General features: G+C 35.3%; 1 long non-coding RNA gene across 1 annotated transcript; it reads left to right on the top strand.

The window, feature by feature from the left end:
* Positions 1–20764: 20764 nt before the first annotated feature.
* LOC124956071 lies at positions 20765–22148 on the top strand. Its single transcript, XR_007103072.1, has 3 exons — positions 20765–21124; positions 21224–21405; positions 21529–22148. It is a non-coding gene; the product is annotated as an uncharacterized LOC124956071 (long non-coding RNA).
* The last annotated feature ends 302 nt before the right edge of the window (positions 22149–22450 follow it).

The raw sequence follows: 22450 nt of genomic DNA, 5'->3' as shown, positions 1-22450 counted from the left end.
CGTGACTCGACACTACAAACGATTCGAACGCAATACGAGGCAAACGAGGACCGAAGTTCCAAGCAAATCGCGCTTGCCATCCCTTTTCTTCTCTTCTTCACTCTTATTCTTTTTCTTCTCTTCTTCCTTCTTCCTTTTCCTATCCCTTTCTCTCTCTCTCTCTCTCTCTCCCTCTCTCTTTCTCTCTTTATCCTTCTCTCTCTTTCTCTCTTTCTCCCTTTCTCCCTCTCTCTCCCTTTCTCTATGCCACCGTCACCACCACCAACACGATCACTCGCCTTCTCGCAAATGAGCCAACTCGAGCCTGTATTTTCACCTCACGTTTCCAATTTGCGTTCGCACGTTCGACGCATCGAACGAGTGACGAATGGACACGAGGCAATGAGAATACCTCCATCGATGTCGTTCTTCCCTCCTCGTTCGTTGTCCTCGTCATCCTTGGCGACCCAGTTTACCATGATACTAATGATCTTAGAGACTCTGAAATGCGATAAGGATTGTGAGGGTAGTTTATGAACGGGTCAACAGGTCTCCAAGCTCGTTGCTTGCGGCTTTCAAATAAATTTGATTTATAATTTCGTTTTGCAATAACCTCGTTATTAATTATTTTTCTATGAAGTTATGCCAGTGATATTACTTAAATAGGTTTTACAAATCGAAGGAAGAAGACTATATGTAAATAATATTTTTATGAAATACTTATTTTCTATAAAACATACTACGAGATGTTTCGAAATGAAAAAAAAAATAAATCAATAAACGGATTAAACTACTTTCATAATCACCGACTCCAATGTAGAACCTAGAGCTGTGTGATTTTAAAGACTCTTCAGATTCGCAGTAATGTATTAAACTACGTATAATAAATAAAATCGATTTAAAAAGAAATAATTACTTATAATGTGTCACCGAGACAAAACATGTATATATGTCGAGAGAGAGAGAGTATTTTTCAAGAATTTTTTTCTTAAATATTTGATCTTTTCTTTATACGAACATACACTGGAAACATACATACGGTGGGAAAAAATCAACTCTCGAAATGGTTCTAAGGTAAATATTAAGCGGTCAAAGTAAGTCCTCTTGCCAGAAAGTTTATACTTTCCTCACTCCGTGACCAGAAGTTTTATTTATATTTACGAATGTTTTTACATATATCAAGCGAATAATATTTTTTACTTTACATCCGAGTCGATCCAACAAAGAGTTACAAAGCTGCATTATATAAAAATAATAACGAAAGTATTATATAAATAATAAAAAACAGAAGCTTTATAATTATTATAAACGGTCCTTTCCTTGTTTTATTGAAATAATAAAAAAAAAAGAAAAAGAAACAAAACAAACAATTAATTATTATTTTAAACATAATTAAACAATAAATACTCCGATTCGAAAATATATACTGCAAATAGTCATAAATTAAACTTCTTGATTATGAAAAAATATTATAGTAATAAAATGTTAAGCCAGTCTGTATCCAAAAAAATAAAACGAGATTTAACAAATACAAATGCATAAGTACGTGATTTCACAGTTACATGGAGTTATAGAGGATTAAGCTAAGCCGTCTAGTCTTGTTAACCTTGATACGTGCATTATCTCTTAGAAAGACTTGATGTTAACACATACATATACACGCATATAACAATACATACACAGATATGTAAATATGTCCGAATCCAACTCCCCAATCAAATCTAACGCGATAGTAACAAACTCATTTCGGATCATATTAATACGTGAAATCCACGTAAAAGGGTATCAATTTTGACATCAGTTATTCAATGATAGTAGTTTCTTCTTTAAAGGTTAATTCAAATTTTCACGCTGTGAAAACGACAAGCTCGAAAATTGGTATGTTTATCCAGCGTTCGACGTGGAGCAGCACACATGGGGGTGCGGTCGACGATATCACCCTCATTACGGTTAAAGGCTTAATTAATTTCCTGTCGAAATTTAATTAATTTAACGAGCCAGATTTATTTCTCGCGCGGCGCCCCACGCGCAATCATCGCGAGCGCTGTGTAGCTACAATGTGCGTTACGTGCTCTCGATGCACGAAAACGATTAGATTGTCAGTACTAATATACATTTATATCTGATCCCTCGATATGAACGTATCTTCGTTGTACATAGTAAATACTAGTTATTTGATAAATTTTATTCCAAAATAACTAAAAATATTTTTAAAACTATTTTTATAAAGAAAACATAATATGTGTTGTTATTTTTTTAACAGATTAGATATAAGTTTCGAGAAAATGTCATTCAGTATATCGGGATTTTCAAAATGTCACGTTAAAAATTTTAAGTACAGCATTTTTGAAAAAAGAAATTGTTCGGACAAAACTTATCTGCTATCAAGAAGGAAAATATTATATTTACTTCTTTTTATGAAGTGAAACGTTTAAAGATTATTTCAAGGTCAACTTTGTTTTTTTTTTAATAAGAAAATACAGTTTTGTTTATAATGGCAGCATTGAATGTAATGGAGTATTGATAAAATAAATTATTGATTGTAATAGAAAACATATATGCATAGGTAATAAATTCTGCTATCGTATGCCCCATCATCGATAATAAATAAACATTACAAATACTCTGATCGAAAATTTGTATGGAAAAAAAATTTGAAAAGATCAATTCCTTTCAAAAAAAAAAAAAAAAAAAAAAAAAAAGAAAAAAAGGGAAAAGAAAAACTTATCAGAACGATTTTGCATTGTTCGTGAATTTTCTTTAGCACAATGAAAAGACAATGCCGAAAACTCCCGCAGGATATAACCGGCTCGGTGCTCATAGCCATCTTTAAGCCACCTCCGGCCGGCCCACTTCTAACGAGCAATATAGAGCCATTCTAAAGCGATTCCGGTAATCGCCGAAAATTCTATAAGGCACCACGAGACCTCTTTCCACTCGTTCTCGATTCGTGGCTTTACAACAGCTGGTCCGTCGAAACTCCAACGGCAAAGTGGTACTCAAAAGGGGAAACCGTGGACTTTGCGTATACACATACGGATCTACACAGACGTAGAAACCTATATAGAAATATCCATAGCTGATCCATGTCGGTGTGTGTGTGTGTGTGTGTGTATGTGTATAAACGATGGAAAACGAGAGGGAGTGAGAAAGTAAAAGGGAGAGAAAGAGAGAGAGAGAGATAATAGAGCCAAGCAGAACCAATATGAAGGAAAGGACAGACAGCTTGATTTCCATCGTCCACGAGTATTGTTCGTCGACCAACGAATAATGAGTCAAAAGGACAATATACACGGGTTTGTGACCGGTTGAAGAAGGAAGAAGAAGAGGTGGAGGAGGAGGAAGAACAAGGTGCTCGTTTAAATCGTTTTCTCTATACATCCATCCAACATTATTATCTAATCCGACGTAGCTCTTTCTTGTAATCATTTAACTTTCAATTCCTAAAGGATCATTCTTAAACAATAAAAATACGAAATAAAACGACGAGGATAATTATCCGATTAAATAAATAACATTGATTAAATTGAATAATGAATGAAGTAGGAACAATAAAAAAAGAGAGAGAGAGAGAGAATGGAACAACGATACTCGTTAGGACGACAATAACGAAGGATTTATAATTAGACGTAAGTACAAAGATGAGAGAAACACGGGAGAATTCGAGAACGTCTATTTGCATGTCGCATAGCTATATATGTATGTGTCGCACGCCAGCGTGCTAATTAAACTCAACAAACAATGCTGGCAGGACACGGTAGTGCATGGAAAGCGTCCCAGAACATTGGATCTCGTTTGTACCATTCTGACGGAACGATTAATTGAGAAGGCAACGAATTATGCAATGAAGATGGTAAATTACACTGGCTGCTAAGTACCGAGTTATTACGTGCTTCGAGATGGAGGGTTAATACGATGAAAGGAATAAGAGAGGGAGAGTGAGAGAGAGAGAGAGAGAGAGAGAGAGAGAAAGAGAGAGAGAGAGAGAGAAGATAAAAGTGAGGGTGACGGTGAGGGTAACGAAGAACAAGAACGCAAGAACAGGGTTCCAAACTATGTAGAAGGGTAACAGAGATAGAAACAGAGAGCAGCCTGGGGCATTGGCTCGACTTGTTGAGCGCCATCTGTCGTTCTGTCTTCACCTTTCCTTCTCCGTTTCATCCTTTTTATCTTTCTCTCTCTCTCTCTCTCTCTCTCTCTCTTTCTCTCTCTCTCTCTCTCTCTCTCTCTCTCTCTCTCTCTTTCTCCCTCATACTCCGTATCTGAAAAAAGTACATCACTCCTCCTGGTTGGTAAGTACCTACTTGCGAGGAGAGCCCACAAAAAGCTCTCGACGTGTATGATACCGAGGTTTCACTGACAATGACCGGCACTTTGACAAGAAATTCGAACTCTACAGTGAACTCCTCTAATCGACGTGGGAAACGCCTAATCGTCGCTCTACTCGTTTCTATTAAGAGAGAAAGAGAGAGAGAGAGAGAGAGAGAGAGAGAGACGAACTTTTACGAAATATGATTCGGTTCTTTGGCTCGGTAGTCGGCCCGTCGGAATTAAATTGCGAGGATCACTGTGGGAGACTCTATAGAAGAGAAGAATAGAGGAATTGATGGGACAGTCACTAGACGATTGGTAGGTTGAAAATATACGAAAAAGAAGAAGAAAAAAATAGTAGAAAGATCCAAATGTAATGGTTCGTAGCGATTAAATATAAAACTTTCTTGTTCGATCAATTAATTTGTATGTATAATGTAAATATATCTTGAAAGAATATATTACGTTGGTTTGCTGCAACGTAAACGTTTATGCTACTCGTTAAAAAATTTACTAAATACATATCTACACAATCTGTACATATATACATATATATATGTGAACATATATATGTATATATTCGACAAAATTTTTCAACATCACCTCCAACATTTTATAGCTATTTCCTTTTTTTTCATTCTCTTTTTTGATTTTTTTTCTTTCTTTTTTTTTTACTAACGAGCGGTAAACATCGCTAATTCCGTAGAACCACGGACGTGCGATTACGTAAGATGAAAGTTCGGCGAACGTGTTTGTCGCTACTCGTTCGCGAACATTTATAACACAAGCACGTATCTCCCGAGCCGGTTCGTTATGGTACTAGAATCGATACTCGTTCCTTTCATTATCGTATCCTCACCCCCTGACATTGCAAATACCGTTGCCGTTTTAATAGAACAAATGATCGAAATAATCCTAGATATGTTTTCAGCCTTTGAATCCTCTTTGATGACATTCATTAATATTATATATGCATACGTTAAAAGAAAGAAGATAGAATTGGAATTAAATTAACTAGGAAATGGCTAATTGAAAATATTCTATACGTCTTTTTACAAACGTCAAAAGTAATATTTATTGAAAACGAATTATTCAAGCTATTCCGATCTCAAGCGAGCCGTTCAAAAACCTTAACAACGTTAACCGATAAAACTCTAAATCAGATTTCGTAGACGAGTACACAAATTTCATGTCACGTAGGCTCGTTTCAACGACGTTATTACGTTTTAATACTTAATTAGACACGTGCTGTATTATCATCAATATGCATTTTAACTGGCACTCGAACGATTACGAAAATTATGAAATCGTCACGCGCAATTGAAGTTATGTATGAAGAACGTACCTATCAATGGATGATTAAATCAATTTAATTCAGATGATTATAAACGTAAAAAAAAATTATTTTATAAATCTTAATCTATTCTCATAAATCTTTCATCTTCTTATAAAATATTTACGATTGTCACAATGAAGTATCTGTTAATATTTTACTTAAAAAGGAAAAAAGAAAACACTTTTCAGTCTTTCTCCATTTCTTTTTTCTTTTCTTTTTTTTTTTTTTGATCGAATGTCTAGAGGAGAAAGGGCAATGGGATTTCATACCAGTGACATGATATTCCGTAATAAAGTCATTTCTCAGTAGGTTACTACGCGTACATACCTACATACATACGTATATACATGCGTACATACTTACATAGATAGACGTTGCACGACCGTCGGTCAAGCCATAACATCTACCAACGCGGTTGCCTCTATAAGCTTACATAGGACATCGAGTCATCGTGGCCCCAAGGCTCTTAAGATCTTGTCGAGTTTCTCCTAAGTGGCGGATGTCATTTCAATCCGCTATTCGGTTACAATTCCACAAGTCGGCTCAACTTACGCTCTCTTGAGGGTTGTACTCGTTAACCGGTTATACTCTTCTCATTTTTTTTCATTTTTTGTTCTTCTTTTTTTTTGACATCGAAATTGATCCAACGTCATCATGCATAAATTTCAACATTGATGAAGTATCGTATCATATTTGTACGAAAGTAAGAAAACGATCTTTCATGGGGATCGAAATAAAAAATATATTCAACCATCGACGTATTTTTTCGAAGAAATTTTTAAGAAATGTATGAGCGAAATTACACAATAAATGAGATACTATATGAACGATACTATATGACCGATACTATATGATCGTAATCAATCTAACATTATTATTGATGCACATGTACGTTCCTCAATTGTTCACAGTATTTTCTCCTAAGGATCATATATCACTATTAGAAATATCTGTCCTTGAGAATTCGTTGGATACTTTCTAAGAAAACACATAGATAAAAAACACATTGCCACCTTTGTCTGAGCTTAGGCATTTTTGGTCAAGTACCTAATTTTCAATAATATATCGAGCCGGACAATAAATAAATAGGTAGACGCCTAGACGCGCCGAGCCAAGGTTTATCCGGCGCCTAATCTTGAAATATCCATTGACATCCTCTAGTTTACACCATCACCAGAATAAAGGGGCACACATGGAATTGTTTAAACATTCCAACGAACTATCCTGACACGCCCACGATCAATAAGAATATTGCTTTCCCTTTCTGGCATTTTTTACTTAAACTCTTCCCTTTTCATTTCCCTTTCCTTAATGTCTTCGTGGATAGTTCAAGAGAAATCTACAGAAAGTCGCATCAAAATATTCACACTCACCAGTAATACAGTTAAATCTTACCAATATCATTGGCTATACCTTAATCGGAGGTATTCAGCACAATCTAAAATGCAACATCACAACTAACTACACATCATTACAAAAATACATCAATAATTGTATCTTATTTCAACAAAAATATTGTGATAACTTCAATTCGGGCAATATTTATTATCTCGCATCTACTTCACGAGCTTCATAGGATCCTTTAAAAGAACGCGCGTTCTCCCATTAATTTGCAGGAACGCGGCGAGCAGTATTTTGCTGATGGCCTTCAACGGTATTCTAGCCTACCCGCTGCTTTTATTCATCACAACTAGTGGATCTATAACTCTGACAACAAGGAAGAAGCGGGGAAATTCTCCGTGCAAATCGATTATCATCACTAGTCCAATACAAGATGCGTATCTGGAAATGCTCTCATAGTTACGTTCTCACAACGCAACAATAATCTACTATAAGTTTCAACATCGTTAAAATATCGTATTGTTTGGACGAAAAAAAAGGAAAAACAATATGATCTTTCAAAAGGATTAAAATCGATTCTACGTCAGAATTGTTACCGTTGGTCATACTAGTCTCCCGATAAATTTTCAAAAGATATCCGAGCGAAATAACGCGATGAATAAGATACTAACGCGGTTACGCGTTCGAACGAGAGTACATTTACCTCCCGTGCATCTGTTCCCGGTCGATGCACGGACATTCGAATAAAGTGTACTCGGTTGTCTCGAAAGCGACACCTGCTCGATTTCGCCCTGACGTATCTATCTATCGAACAATCTGTCAATCTACCTCTATCTCTATCTCTCTCTCTCTCTCTCCATCTGCCACGCGAAACCTCCTACACCTTTCTCTCGCGCTATCTATCACATGGACGACATTTCATTGTAAAAAAAAGTTCTTCCTGTACGAGACAAAAGAATTTTTCGAGATTATTATACTCGTTGAAATCGAATCGTAGTTGAAGTTGCCACAAATTTTAAACACGTTGAATACCATGACAGTCATCGGCATTCAATTTTAAATTCTATTTAAAACATTTTCAACGTTTCTTTCCTGGCATTTGTAAAAGTAAAAGCAAACTTTTCAATAAGAACAGGATTGTAAAAGGTATCTTGTATCTTTATTTTCTATTTCTATCTAACAAAAAGTTATAGAATGGATATATCAATTTAAGCAAGATCTCTTTTTTAGCGTTGACGTCATGGATTATATCCTTTTGTATAATAAAAGATTCGAAATATGACAAAAAGGTTTTTAACGATCATTTGTTACATGTGAGAGATTCACGAAAAAAGATCATGAAAAAAAAAAAAGAAAGCTAAATTTAAAATCGTTGAACTGTATATAATAACGAGGAATCTGTCCATGTCCACGCATGATACAAACAAGAATAGAAACTCGCGACTACATTTCCTCTCATCCCTTTGACATTCCTTGCCAAGCAGAGCACGGTATTGCGTGCGCGTCCATCCCTATACGACGACCTATTGCTGCCAATGAGTATATGTCAGAGACTGGGAGATCCTCCGGCCCATTAGTGTTCATACATACCGATCTGGGGATCGAGTGCCAAGGGGAAGGGATCCACTCGGCACAAATGAGCCTGTCGTGCTTGGATAATACCGGGTGCAATATTCGAGCTGTCACGATACATCATCCTACCTCCTGTCCTACCTCGACAGTCGTCCTTCGACATTCTATACTTTTTCAATTTTTTGTTTGCTTTTCCTTTGTTCTCTTCCTAACAAAAATTCGCAATATACAGGATATGACATCGCAATATACACGAAGATTCACCTTTACTATGAAACAGAGAGATGTAACATTTAATATTCACCTAATTTATAAAATCAAAGATTATTAAATGTATACAGATTATTAAAGATTGAAGTCTCGAAAGAAATACGAGAACGAACAATTTTATGAATTCTTGTGAACCACTTACCAAATAAATGTACCGAGATACTTCAATAATAAAAATCCCAGTTATTATCCCGTGTAAATATTTCTTAAGCAATTTACTGAGTACGATATATCTACCAAATCCGCTCTCAAACTTTTTTTTAACAGCTCATATAGGTATACCTACATAGGTACGACTATACGTGATCGTATATCTTTGATGAATAAAGGAAGAAGATAGACGATAGTAAACTGGTCCGTCGATCATAAAAGCTGCCGGATGAAGTCGATGGAAGAGGTATCGTCGGGATTTAGTTTGAGCCACCGTATAGAAAGGCATTCTTTGACCTTAGCAAAAGAGTAAAGAAGGTTTCGGAGTGGAGTACGCTTTAAGTAACGGTCCATCCGTGCTATTTCTCGTCTTGACGGATAAAGAGAAAAAGAGAGAGAGAGAGAGAGAAGGGTAAAGAGAGAGAGAGAAAGAGGAAGATCGCGAGCTATACCAGGTTTGTCCCGAATGCAATTCTTCGACCGTTTACGACTAACGTATCCAACGCACGTAGCACGTACGTGACGCGTCTCGACCTTCCACCCTTTTCTCCTCTCTCTCTCTCTCTCTCTTTCTCTCTCTCTCTCTCTTTCTCTTTCTCTTTCTCTTTTACTCTTTTAACCCCCTGCATCCTTGGTAGTACACGAGCCATTTGCTACGTTCGGTGGGAAACGAACAACGATGGCGACGACGACGACGGCGACGACGACATTCAGGCCAGCCGGTGCGTGAAAAATCGCAGCTCCTTTATATATATATATATATATATATATATATATATATATATATATATATATATGTATGCATGTATATCTATGTATGTGTATATATATATATATATATTTCTACGCAGATTCCTTGCGAGTTTTCAGAAACTCATTCTTTTGTGTATTCAAATTCGTTACACGTTCATTCGAAGTTTCCACTATTATCTTAAATAACGAGAATCTTGTCCATCACGATATTGTAAAAGTTATATATCTATATAATATACATATATATATGTGTGTATGTCTGTAAAAAATTAATATGCTTTTAATATGGAACAAGGGTGAATATCTCTTACGTTAGTTAAATGGAAATACAAAGATGTTATTACCACGTTATAAGGATACCAGCTTAAATTATACTTGGTGACGTTGAGTTTATAGACTTTACCCATGAGGTATGACAATCTGATAATTCTGTTAATTTAAATATCCCTCAGTGTAATTTTATCTCCCATCTTATGTATGATTCACAAAGACCAAAATGGGTATCATATCTGTATTCTGTATCTCCTGGTAAATATAACCAAGAAAAAAAGAACGAAACGTTTGATTATATTAGATTTACAATACGATATACAAAAACAAATTTTATAATACAGTTTAACGCATTCGGGCCGTATAACGGGTCTTCTTTTCCTATAATCATTTACGGATAATAAGAATTTTATTATTATGTAGTCTATGCTATCTTCTGAGAGTTAAGATAATGTTAAATGCACACTATAGTTTATAGTTATGTATAACGCGTTTCTTTAAATCGTTGATTTTTTCATTATTGAAATTACTTTTAAATTTAATTTTTTCATTATTTAATATATGTTTAAAATATCTATTTAAAATATCTTTCGTATTATTTAAAATATCTCAATACGGTTGTACATTTTGTTACATATGCTACATAAAGGAATTTATTTTAAACTATAGGTACTATCCATTATTGCATTACCAATCAAAAAATATTATAAATTTAAACGATTCATGTTTTATTTATAACCAATAAAACCGAAATCGAATTATTTTATTATTTATAAATTTATTCTTTATATGATAATGTAAGTAAATTCGAACTGCTTATAGTGGTAAGTATAAATCAAAAATTTTGATTAATTTTCACCGATAACTTAAAAAATTATCTGAACATTAGCGGGGTAAAATGTATTTCGCAAGATCGTCAAAAAATAGTTCACGATAAGAGACAAACAAAATAGACATCGTATACTAGGTTTTAACGAATTAATTGGTTAATAATGAAGAAAATATATGAAACGTGTAGATAATTATCGAAAATTTCTAAAATATAGAAGGAAATATAAAAGAAAAATGTATGAACACTTTCATGATTGTTAAAAAAAAAACTTGAATACTTAACATCGATTAAAACGGGACAAAAACCTTACATAGTCACGTTTAATTACCTAATCAAAACTTTGACGATTTCGACGTCTAATACTCTTTTACTACCCCATAAGGTAAATGATGATGAAGACAAAAAAAAATGTAAAATAATTAAAACTCAACCATACTAGTGAAACAATATAAAGTAATTTACATTACTGTTGACGCATCACTTGAAAATGGAATCCACGTAGTTTATCGAGAAAGAGATAGAGATAGAGATAGGTATAGAGAAAAAGAGAGGGAAGTGAAAATCCAAATCGCATCGCGACGCACCAATAGGCCATGTTTTGTATTAACGATACGCACCAGGCAAGGAGCGATAGGGCGTAAGCCGTGAAATATTGAAATGGGATTTTTCCCGGTCCCTTTGGGAATGCCCACCACACACCACCAACAGAGTAACCCCACCGGAATCCGCATATCATCGGTGATGATACCGTCTGCGCCAACTCAGAACAATTGTAACACTAACACGTACAATGAGTCGGAAAAATACAATATTCGGACATTTTCAAAATTAAATAATTATTTCATTTTAAATATAAGTAAAAACATTTATACTATATTAAGTATATCAAGAATTAGATAAACAAAGTTTTTTTTATAAATGTTTTATAACTTGAGTATATATATATATATATATATATATATATATATATATATGTATTCATATATATATAACCATATATATATACATATATATATATATATATATATACATATATATCTATACATATATATATATATATATACATATATATATACATATATATAATATATATATATATACATATATATATATATATACATATATATAATATATATATATACATATATATATATATACATATATATAATATATATATATACATATATATATATATACATATATATATCCAGTAGATATTTATTCAAAAAATTTTTAAATCAAATATTCAGCATTCATTTTAATTTATACGATGATATGAATTTTAACTTTTCTTTTTTCTTTTTTTTTTTAGTTTTAACATACTTCATTATAGAAGACGAATACGAAATAATATTATTTAGTCTAATGAAAATTTCTTGGTATCAAAAAGCGTCTGAATATTTCTGTGACACATTGTATGTACCTTCATCGTACCGGCACGTAGACGGAAAATGGAAATATAATGTGATTCGACGAACTCGCGAGTCTCATAGTTCATATCGTTGAAAGCGATCAAAAGCAGCAGCCAGTATACAGAGAGAGAGAGAGAGAGAGAGAGAGAGAGAGAGAGAGAGAGAGAGGGAGAGAGAGAGAGAGAGAGAGAGCTGGGGATTTGGTATTGCGCTCGTCAATTAATATTATAATGAATACTCTGTCCTGATTTGATCGGTACACGTGTAACGAGGGAACGCAATATCATGATGCCGAAATAATTCATTTCTAAATATCCCACGTAACGTTCGACGCGAGCGTTCGCTCGTTACACTACCAGAGGATTTGCCGATGTTATCAATGGGAAAAGCTCGAATCTGGCTTCCCGAAAGCGAGGACATTCGCGTTTCATAATGAGGAAAATCGGTATTAGTACGTGAGCACTCATTATGAGACTCTTCTCTCGAAAGGAATCCTTTGATTATCATGATTTTTCTTTGCTTTCTTTTTCTCATTTCCGTTGTTACGTGATGTAATACGCTAAAGGATGAAGTTATTAATCACTGTATAATCATCATCGATTGTATTCTTTTCAATTTATTCTCAGAATTTTTTTAATGAATTTCAGATGCAATGCAATGTTGATTTTTATCTTTTCGTCTCTCGAATTCATTATTTTCTCGGTATGAGTTGAAAATTTTTATCGTTCATTATTCGATATTTACTCTTTCTTTCTTTATGTATTTTATTACTTATACATCGAAGTCATCCAGAATGGACGTTACACGAGAGAAGAGTGATTTTCCAAGCCGTTACTAACGCGCACCATCGACCACAATATTTTGTATTATGCAAGAGTATGTTTAAATAAAATAACTTTCTATTAATTCGACATTGCATCGTCCACGCTTTTCCTGGGTTCATACTGCAAAATTGCGTGTAAAATTCAGACGAGACGTTATGTTACGCGATATTTTGGGTAGCGTGAAAACGTTTTAAAAATAAATCGCTGTACATATTTGGTTTTTGTAAATTTCGTTCACGATCATTCGCAGTGGTAAAAAAAGGGACAAAAAAAAGAAACACAAAAAAAAAATAGAAAAGCAAAAATAGAAAAGAAAAGAACATTTTACAAAGAAAAATCAACTACACCGCACAGTTCGTAAAATTTTGTACTATTTTGAAAACGGAAGTCAAATCGATCACGAAATTATTCGTTGGTCTTCGAAGCGTAACTTGATTTTTGGTATAAATTTCAAATCAATTCGCTCAACCATTTAAACTCCAGAATCGAAACTTGCTTGTACGCACACGTATATGTATAAATCTGCATATATAGAAATACATTATATACAAATTTTGATAGAAAAATTAAAGACAAAGATAGAGATCTTTCGTAAAGTCCACAGTCAATTGAAACTTATATCGGTCTTTAAAATCTTTGATTGCTTCAATTTAAGATAATATTTAATACTGAATATTCCTAAGGAATATTTTCAATATTCTCGCGAATTTAATATTTTTTCCATTGGTATGTGCTATTTTTTAATGAATCTTCGAATTCATGAAATTCTCATCATTTTAAAACCGGAAATCGAATTGTGCCGAAATTATTCGTGGATCCTCATCTGCGAATAATTTTAATTTTCGTATAAATTCTAAAAAATAAGTCAATCTGTGAAACCATTTAAACAGTAAAGTGGAAACAAACAAACGCATATATTTACATTTAAATATATGAAAAATCCAAAAAAAAATTAAATATCTCAGATAGTTTTAGATATCCAAAAATTGTGGTAATGTCTAAAAATGAAAATGCTTGAGGATTTATTCGATCTCAAAATCATTCTCTCGAACGGTTTCATGCAAGAACTTTATCGTCCGTACGGATGGCATTTCACCTGCGATCGCTCGTTCGCGATATCTCGGAAAGAGGGATCAAAAGCATGGTGCTGGCAGTATTTTTTCAAAGGCTCCGTCGCCATTATCGCGGCTTACGCGAATCTCTGTTGGAGCTTATCGGCGCGATGCACCGCGTTGCATCGACGAAGAGAACGAGAGAGAGAGAGAGCGAGAGAGAGAAAGAGAGAGAATAGAGAGATAGTGAGATAGTGAGAGAGAGAACCCTATCGGATCCGTGGCCTGATTCGTCTCATATCGGCTTGATCGCAATAGCCGTTTTCGCGTAATTCGTAATTGCGTTTCGCGTGGCCGCTTCCACGACCTACCTAACGAATAATTTACGGACGAACGGTTAAGTTTCACACAGGAGGTTATCGTTGAGAATCTTCGTAACTATATACAACTATCAGTTATCAACTATCGAGTCTTCTTCTCGTTCGATTAAAATTGAACTACTGTGAATAATGATATAAATTTATATGCAAAGAAAAACGTAGAATTCATTTCTATAACACTTTTACGACAATTGATTTCTTCCATATTCGGTTGAATTTCATTTTCTGTATTATTTTATTTTATTCCCACCAGCTCTATTCTACAATAAGAAATATTAGTACATGTTAATAACGATCGTGTCGTATGCAGTGCGGATGTAGGATTAATGGGATTTTCATTTAGTAAAAGACATAAAGAGCTCGATGTGTGCCGTACCGAAACATGTAACAAGCATTCTGTTTCGTACTTAAGGTGGAAAACATTTAATTTTGTTCGCTCATTCGAATATTTTTATGAAATAAATAATTCACGAAGTAAATCGAAACCTGACAATGAATCCTCGGGATCTAAAATGATTTGAATATGTACTTTATTTTATTAGCTGCATTGAGGGCTATATGTCCAATATATTTGAAAGACAAATGAAAGATTACTTCTTCTCTTTTTCTTTTCTTCATTTTCAAAAATTATTCGATGACCATATCGGATTGTGATATGAGAGATCAGTCTTAAAAATTGTTCAATCGAAAAATACATTATTTCGCGTACAGTCACAGTCTCAGTGCAGTCTCATTCTGATAATCAGTCACATTTATATCAGCAATTAAATCTCACTCGTAAATTCTGAAGATTTCTGAGCAATCCGTAAGTGCAACACTTATTGAAACTCTAACTAAAGTGTTTCTTTCGTTAGTCGAATAGTGTACACCACCATTATTGAATTTATTTTGACATATAATCCTGCTATAAATATTTTTCGATCCTTCGAAAAATTTCCATTCAAAAACACTCAACTTAACTGAACGACAACATTTATTTTTTTTTTCTTTTTCGAAGTTATTAACATTTAAAAATTATTTATTTTTTAAATTACTATTCTTTTCTTTTCTTCTTCTTTTTCTTTATTAAAAGAAACGAATTTAACATTAATTCATCACGATAAGAGTTTCCTCTCTATGCGACTGAATTTCATTTTCTGTATCTTATGCTATTCCTCCGGTCTTATTTTATTACGAAAAAGATCAATAATATTTGTATGTAATGAATATGTGGTAAGGCAATGATATATATCTCGATTCATTCCTCAATTCAGTAATGGATATTAAATATTATACTTATATCATTCCATTACTTATAATACTATTTAATATAATATTTAATGTCCATTACTAAATTAAAAACGTTACTCATTTTTAATACAAATTACTTTCAATATTCATTATTTATAAATAATCTTAATGACGAGAAAATTGATTTTATTGATTCATCGATATATTCGATAAAAGTAGAAATTACTATACTCCGATACTTGTATGACGGTAGAATAAAATTGAGGGAATAACATGACACATAGTAATAAAAATTTGATTGAATGAAACTGGGAAATTCTCACTATACGCCAATTATGACAGCAATTATGTTTACGATATGCAAAACATTAATTTAAGCATTTAATGAAAGCATTAATTTATCAATACTATTACTTAGCTAGATCAAAATTTCTCAATTAATATGTCATATCCTAATATTGAATCAAGTTAAATTTTAACGGATTGCGAGATGATACATGCTACCTTATGCAAAAATGTGGAAAGTGATTGATTTGTAAGAGATTTCCAGTTCTCTTAGAATTTCCTTGAAAGATACTGTAACAGATGTATCTTTAAAATAATATAAAATGATTCATTTGCTTTATCAAATTCTTAAAAATTTTCTATCATAAACATTTGCATAGCAATGTCATTAAAAACAAATGTATTGAGCGAACAAAAAGGTGAGGAAGGAGCTAAATTATATAATGAGTAAAAACTGTAAATGGCTGTTTTCGGTGAGTAAAGCAATCGAAAGAATGGGTTCACGTTGAAAGGTTTTTTCTCAAACAAGAAGCTCTCCTTCCAAACTTTTCGCGACTATCGACAGCGATATCGGCTTCTCGCTTCATCGTAATTCGCCGGTTGGCGCGGCTTTCGCGCTTGATTCGTGCTCGTGCCGGAGTAAAACGCAAAGTTATTCGGGTACCTTGCCAAATAGGCGATCTAAATGCGCTCAACCGACCAGAAGTGGTAATACGTTACCAGTTATTGCCGGCGGCAGCATCTTGCCGAGGGTCTCTCGTCTCCTTCATCCAGCTCTTTCTCGCCACGAGTGTTCTCTATATAAGAGAGAGAGAGAGAGAGAGAGAGAGAGGAAGAAGAGGGAAAAGATTGCAGGAAAGAGGGACCAAGGGAAGGATTCATGTTAAAGGGTAAATATGTGCTCCGAGCTTCCAGCACGTCCCACCAAATCGGCGTACCGATCTCCCCATGCTTTACAAATACATATATGCGTATGAGTATATATATGTGAAATTAACCGCGAGATCGTTCCCGTATGCGCTGGCCAACAACGAATTTTCCACCCTCTCGGACGATTTTCTTCGATAAATCTTGGAAAAAGTCGAGAGTTCCACTCGTAGCCAGGGTCGATAGGAGATGGCAGTAAAGATAAATCAAAGGCGTTCACTGCTTGTTGTTTACTTCGATACCTATTCGTTTTGTGTGTTTCACTGTACGTTAAACAATGGACATTTTTATTGGCTATATCATCCCATTTTTCGAGTAACTCAGTGGAACGATATTAAATATACCTTTAGATAATATAATCGAGAATAAATTAATTCTTTAATTAGGTTTTCAATCGAAACAGACGTTAAAAAGATTTTAAAACAAGAAAGATACTAAACTCCAAAATTATACGGAGAAATATATGCTAATTGTATTATCGTTATACGCTTGCTCAGGTATTCTATGCATAATCATTCGAAGCAAATATACTTGCCGATGAGACAAAGGATAGCGCGACACAATTATTTAAGCAACGCGATTCCACACGGATTAGCGTCGTGCAGTTTTAGTCACGCTGGACGAAGATTTATCAGTCAGGGATTATCGTGCTTAGGGAAAATTCGATGGCACTCTGGCTTAGGGTCAGTCCCAACTGACCTGGCTAAGTTCAAAAGCGCTAGAATCATCACAAATTTTAAGGTTTATTAACACTCTCGATAAATAAATTCTCGCCATTCTAGAACGGTATCGATGAATGATTTGTGAACGTTGCAGCTTCGTAGGCCAAGTCACGTTGAGAACGTGGAGAAACGCTCGTCCTTCCGTTTTCTCTCTCTCTCTCTCTCCCTTCCTCTCACTATCTCGCTCACTCTTATAGAGAGGATCGAGAGGACACAGGCGATCTCTCCCGTTTAACAATCCAATAAATCATCCACGGCTTTATCGCGAGAGGTAGATATATACCGGTGAGAATATACTCTGTGCATAGGTGCAAAAGAGAAAGAGAGAGAGAGAGAGAGAGAGAGAAAGAGAAATGTGGAGATGGACGAGTGGAAAAGAGAAAGGAGATAGAGTAAAAGCGAGCGAGCGAATGTGAGAGAAAAAGAGAGAGAGAGAGAGAGAGAGAGAAAGAGAGAGAGAGAGAGAGAAAGAGAGAGAGAGAGATGGAAAAGGTAGAGAAAGCGAATCATCGATCGGTAGCCTCCTGTCTTCGTTGGCTCGATTCGACGGAGCGTGCACTTGCGCCCGTATTCATATTCATATTTCAAAACTCGCATCCACGGCCCATTGTGCCGTTGAATGCGCTATGCAGAATGCGTCGTCTGCCGTATAACGTTGCACCACAGCAACCGCCTGCCTTCTGAATTAGTAATAGCGCGCTGACAACGGCCACCGTGCCGTTTGCTCGGTCCTGCTACTAGGCGCAGGATCAGCGCGTTAGCGGAATCTCTAGCTACCCTTCCGTAGAGAGAAACGCAATTTGCTTCAGATATTAATTCGAGTAATGGATTGCTCGTTAACTCGAGAAAGACACGTGGTGTTTGTTTCCTCTCTTTCTCTCTTTCTCTCTCTCTCTCTTTCTCTCTCTCTATCTTTACCTCTCTCTTTTCCTCTCTTTCACACTCTCATTCTCTCTCTCTTTCTCTCTCTCTTTCTCTCTCTCTCTCTCTCTCTCTCTCTCTCTTTCTCCCACTTTCTCTCATTCATTCTCTACGAGAAAGATTTACTCTTCGAAAAGTTTTATTGTAAATCTTGTTTTGTTTTTGTCTTTTTTCTTTCTCTTGTTCTTTTTTCCCTTTTTTTTTTTCAATTCAGTTGTTGAAAGATTTGTCTTATTTGGCTTATCTTTAAAAAACGAAAATTGAAATCGAAATTACGCGAACGATTCTATGTAGGTTAGAAATATCTACGCTAGGCGAATGCTTTGTGATCGAGAAAGGCACCAATCCAGTGTTTCGAACGAGTCAAAGGGAAAGAGCGGGAAAAGCTCATATAGGTTAGGTACGTACATACATATGTATCTACCTACGGATGACTGGAATTGCTACGTTTAATCACATTTTGGTAGCTCCTAAAAGGAAATGTCCGTGGCTTTGATGCCAGAAACACCCTTTAGAGATCTTACATTTAAATGTTCTCTTTTCGTACTGTGTTATACTTTATCCGGTTCTTTCAAATTCACCAAAGACCTATCTCTCCTTGCAACATTTCTTTCGACGAATATAATACCAGTTGAAGCGTAAACCTTTCTAAAATATTAAAGTAAAATTATATCACATCGTATCTCGCATCGTATGCATATCTGCATACAGTATATTATGTTATATATATATATATATATATATATATATATATATATATATATATTCACGGACGATGCACTTAGCAAATATTCGTGAGAAAAATGTCGTAAATTAAAAAATAACATAGATGTAATGCGAAATACGGTGTAGTTGCAAACTCATAGTCCTCCGGATATTCCAACGGAAATCTAATACAAGCCTGAAGAGCAGAGAGTAGAGAATATATACGATGGTGCTAACGAGACTCCGAGGATCGAATCAAGACCGAATCTCCGCCGCTGATTGACCAGGGTGGATCATTCGAGCTGCGGAAGGCTAATTAGCTCCCGGATCTCGGTACGTGACCCGACAACGGGATCCCGAGACGTAGCGATTATGGTTACCCTCAACGCCTTAATTCGACCTCCAAAAGGAAGATAGAAACGAAAGGATAGACGGAGAGATATAGATAGAGAGATAGAAAGAGAGGAAACTGTGTCATGAAATTTCGCTTTGAGTTCTTCGATCTGATTTTCATTGAAATCGCGTAATACCATTTAATATGGTCGACGACGATTAAGTTTGTTATGACGAACTCTACTATTTCAATCGAATAAATGCATTCGGAGAAAAGACAATACGAAAATAAAATCATAGACACGAACAAGTAACGAGGTAAACTAATAAAAGCAATTTCAAACGTTACATGCACATGTGTTAGTGAAAGCAAATGACAATAAAGAGAAAGAAAGAAAAGAAAAACGACGAAAAAAAACAAAAACAAAAAAAAAGCAAAAAAATGAAAGAAAGAAAATCAATTTGATTCGGTACAGCCAGGGTATTACACAATACGATAAACAAAGCTAACCGGGGTAGATTGGAGACCGTCGGTGAAGCGCGAGCCAGGCCGAACGCGAAACGCTTAATTAACCCATTTATCATCGTGCGAATGAGACTAGGACGACCACGAAATAAGTCTGCCCAATGAAACCCGATGTACCTACACACGTATGCAAGTTTAACGTATTTGCAATCGTAACATACGGTACGGTGATATACGCGAAATATATTGTGTATACGCGTAAACTTGTACGTGGATACACGTTACATAGATGTAGATATCTATATACGTATTCGCGTAGATTACTATAAATGCACGCATATGTACGCGCGGTTAGTTTCGTACGACGCGAACGGAAGTGGCATAATTACATAAGCGCGAACCCAGCGAATTTGAGTAGATGCGTGCGATTCGTTTCAATCCAATTCAACCGGTTAAAATATAATGCCGACTATTATCTTGATGTGGACTCTATACGCAAATACAAACTACGCTAAGGTTATATAAAGAGGAAGAAAGATATATAGCTGAATAGAGAGAGAGGGAGAGAGAGAGAGGGAGAGAGAGAGAGAGAGAGTAAAAAAGAGAAAGAGAGGGGGTGAGGAACGAGACGAGAATGGATCTAGTAGGTACATCCGCACGATGCTGACGATCTAGTATTCTCTTTCTCTCGGTGAAGTTCGAGGGTAATTAGATGGTTCTCTCTCCATCGTCAATTCGAGCTATCAAGGTAGTGTTAGATGAACGAGTACACGTACAGGCATACACAGGTATATCCTCACAACGTCTTGATAATTAATGCCGTTGCAGTCAAATTGTGTTCACATTATTCACTGTCCCCTTCTCATTCCTTTTTCCCCCACCATTTCGTCCGCTTGTCTCCAAATACTGTCTCCCATTGTCTCTGTATCCACGACGATTAACTTAATCTTCTTCCCCTTATACCTTCGGTGAAAGTAATAGCACGATGTTATCTATCAGCAAGAGATTTCGCTTTAAAGAATTTTATCTCATTTGAATATATCAGATTTCCAAGTAAGTAACTACATAAAAACATAATATAATTTTTATCAAACTTTATTAAATTTGAAGAATTAATACTATTTGTTTTTTTTTTCCTCTTTTATTCTTTAGAAATTAGAACTTTCGATGGTTTGATCGAGAAAACGACAGCAAAGTTTTAGGAACGATTTCATAGTCGGTTGGTCCGACGAAATGAAAGTGAAAGAGAACGAGCGAACTAGTGAGAGTGTGTACATGTAAGAGAGGAAGAAAGAGAGAGAGAGAGAGAGAGAGAGAGAGAGAGAAAGAGAGAGGTATGGTGATGACGCCCTCGGTATCTACAGGGTGCACTTTAGCCCCGGTCGATTTAACGAAATAATTCGATCGGCCTGACGAGCACTCGTCAGAGTTTGTGATTTTTTCTCTTTATTCTGTAGGTGCAATGTTTCGAGTTTAAGCGGAATCCTTCTCGGTGTCGGAATCCGGACAATCAATTGCAAACGGCAATGCATACGGTGTGCTGTATCGAAACGCAACCGCCGAAACACGATGTATCCTACATTATTACGGATCGACGAATTTGCACCCTATACGTTCAGCGTAATCAATTCCAATTCCCTAGTCGGTCCAACGTGACGGCAGCGAAATAATTTACGGATAATGAGGACGCTACGTGGTGCCCGAACGACCTGCCTGTCTGCCTGCCTGCCTGCCTGCCTGCCTACCTGCCTGCCTGCCTGACTCTACTGTACTGAGCGTCCTACGATGGACGGGTGATACGCAGTTAATCAACTGGATGGACATGCCGGGACGTGATCAATCCCGCAGCCCACTGAAAAATTATCAACTACCGTGTTCCGCCTTCAAAAGAAGAACGTCGTCCAATTTTTATTCTATTCACGATCAAGTCATTATATATATCCTCAAGGAATGCGAATTATCTCATAGTACTTTTTGCAAAAATGAAAAAAACAAGACGAATTAAAAAGAAATAATCAAGTAGAGTATTGAAAAACGTTTCTCGTTTTTGCTGGTAAAAAATTTTCAAAAGAAAATTTGGAACATACAACAAATATGTATGATATCGAAACGAGTAAGATCTCAGAAGAATTTTTGTATGTTCAAAACCTAGTATGAATATCTCTATTATGAAAAAAAAGTGATGTTAATAGACATGTCGAAACATTATATCTGGATTCTTATATACGTATAATCTATGCATATAAGAGAAATTGTAACTAATATGGATCTAATGAATATCTTTCATTATAGCATCAATTAGTAAGCAACAGGCAACATCAATATTTTGAAACAATTTACTTTAACGTCGTTAGAAATCTATCGAATGTATTTAATTGC

Source organism: Vespa velutina, chromosome 1, assembly GCF_912470025.1.
Source record: "Vespa velutina chromosome 1, iVesVel2.1, whole genome shotgun sequence".
Taxonomy (NCBI): domain Eukaryota; kingdom Metazoa; phylum Arthropoda; class Insecta; order Hymenoptera; family Vespidae; genus Vespa; species Vespa velutina.
This window is presented reverse-complemented; position numbering and strand designations above follow the sequence as displayed.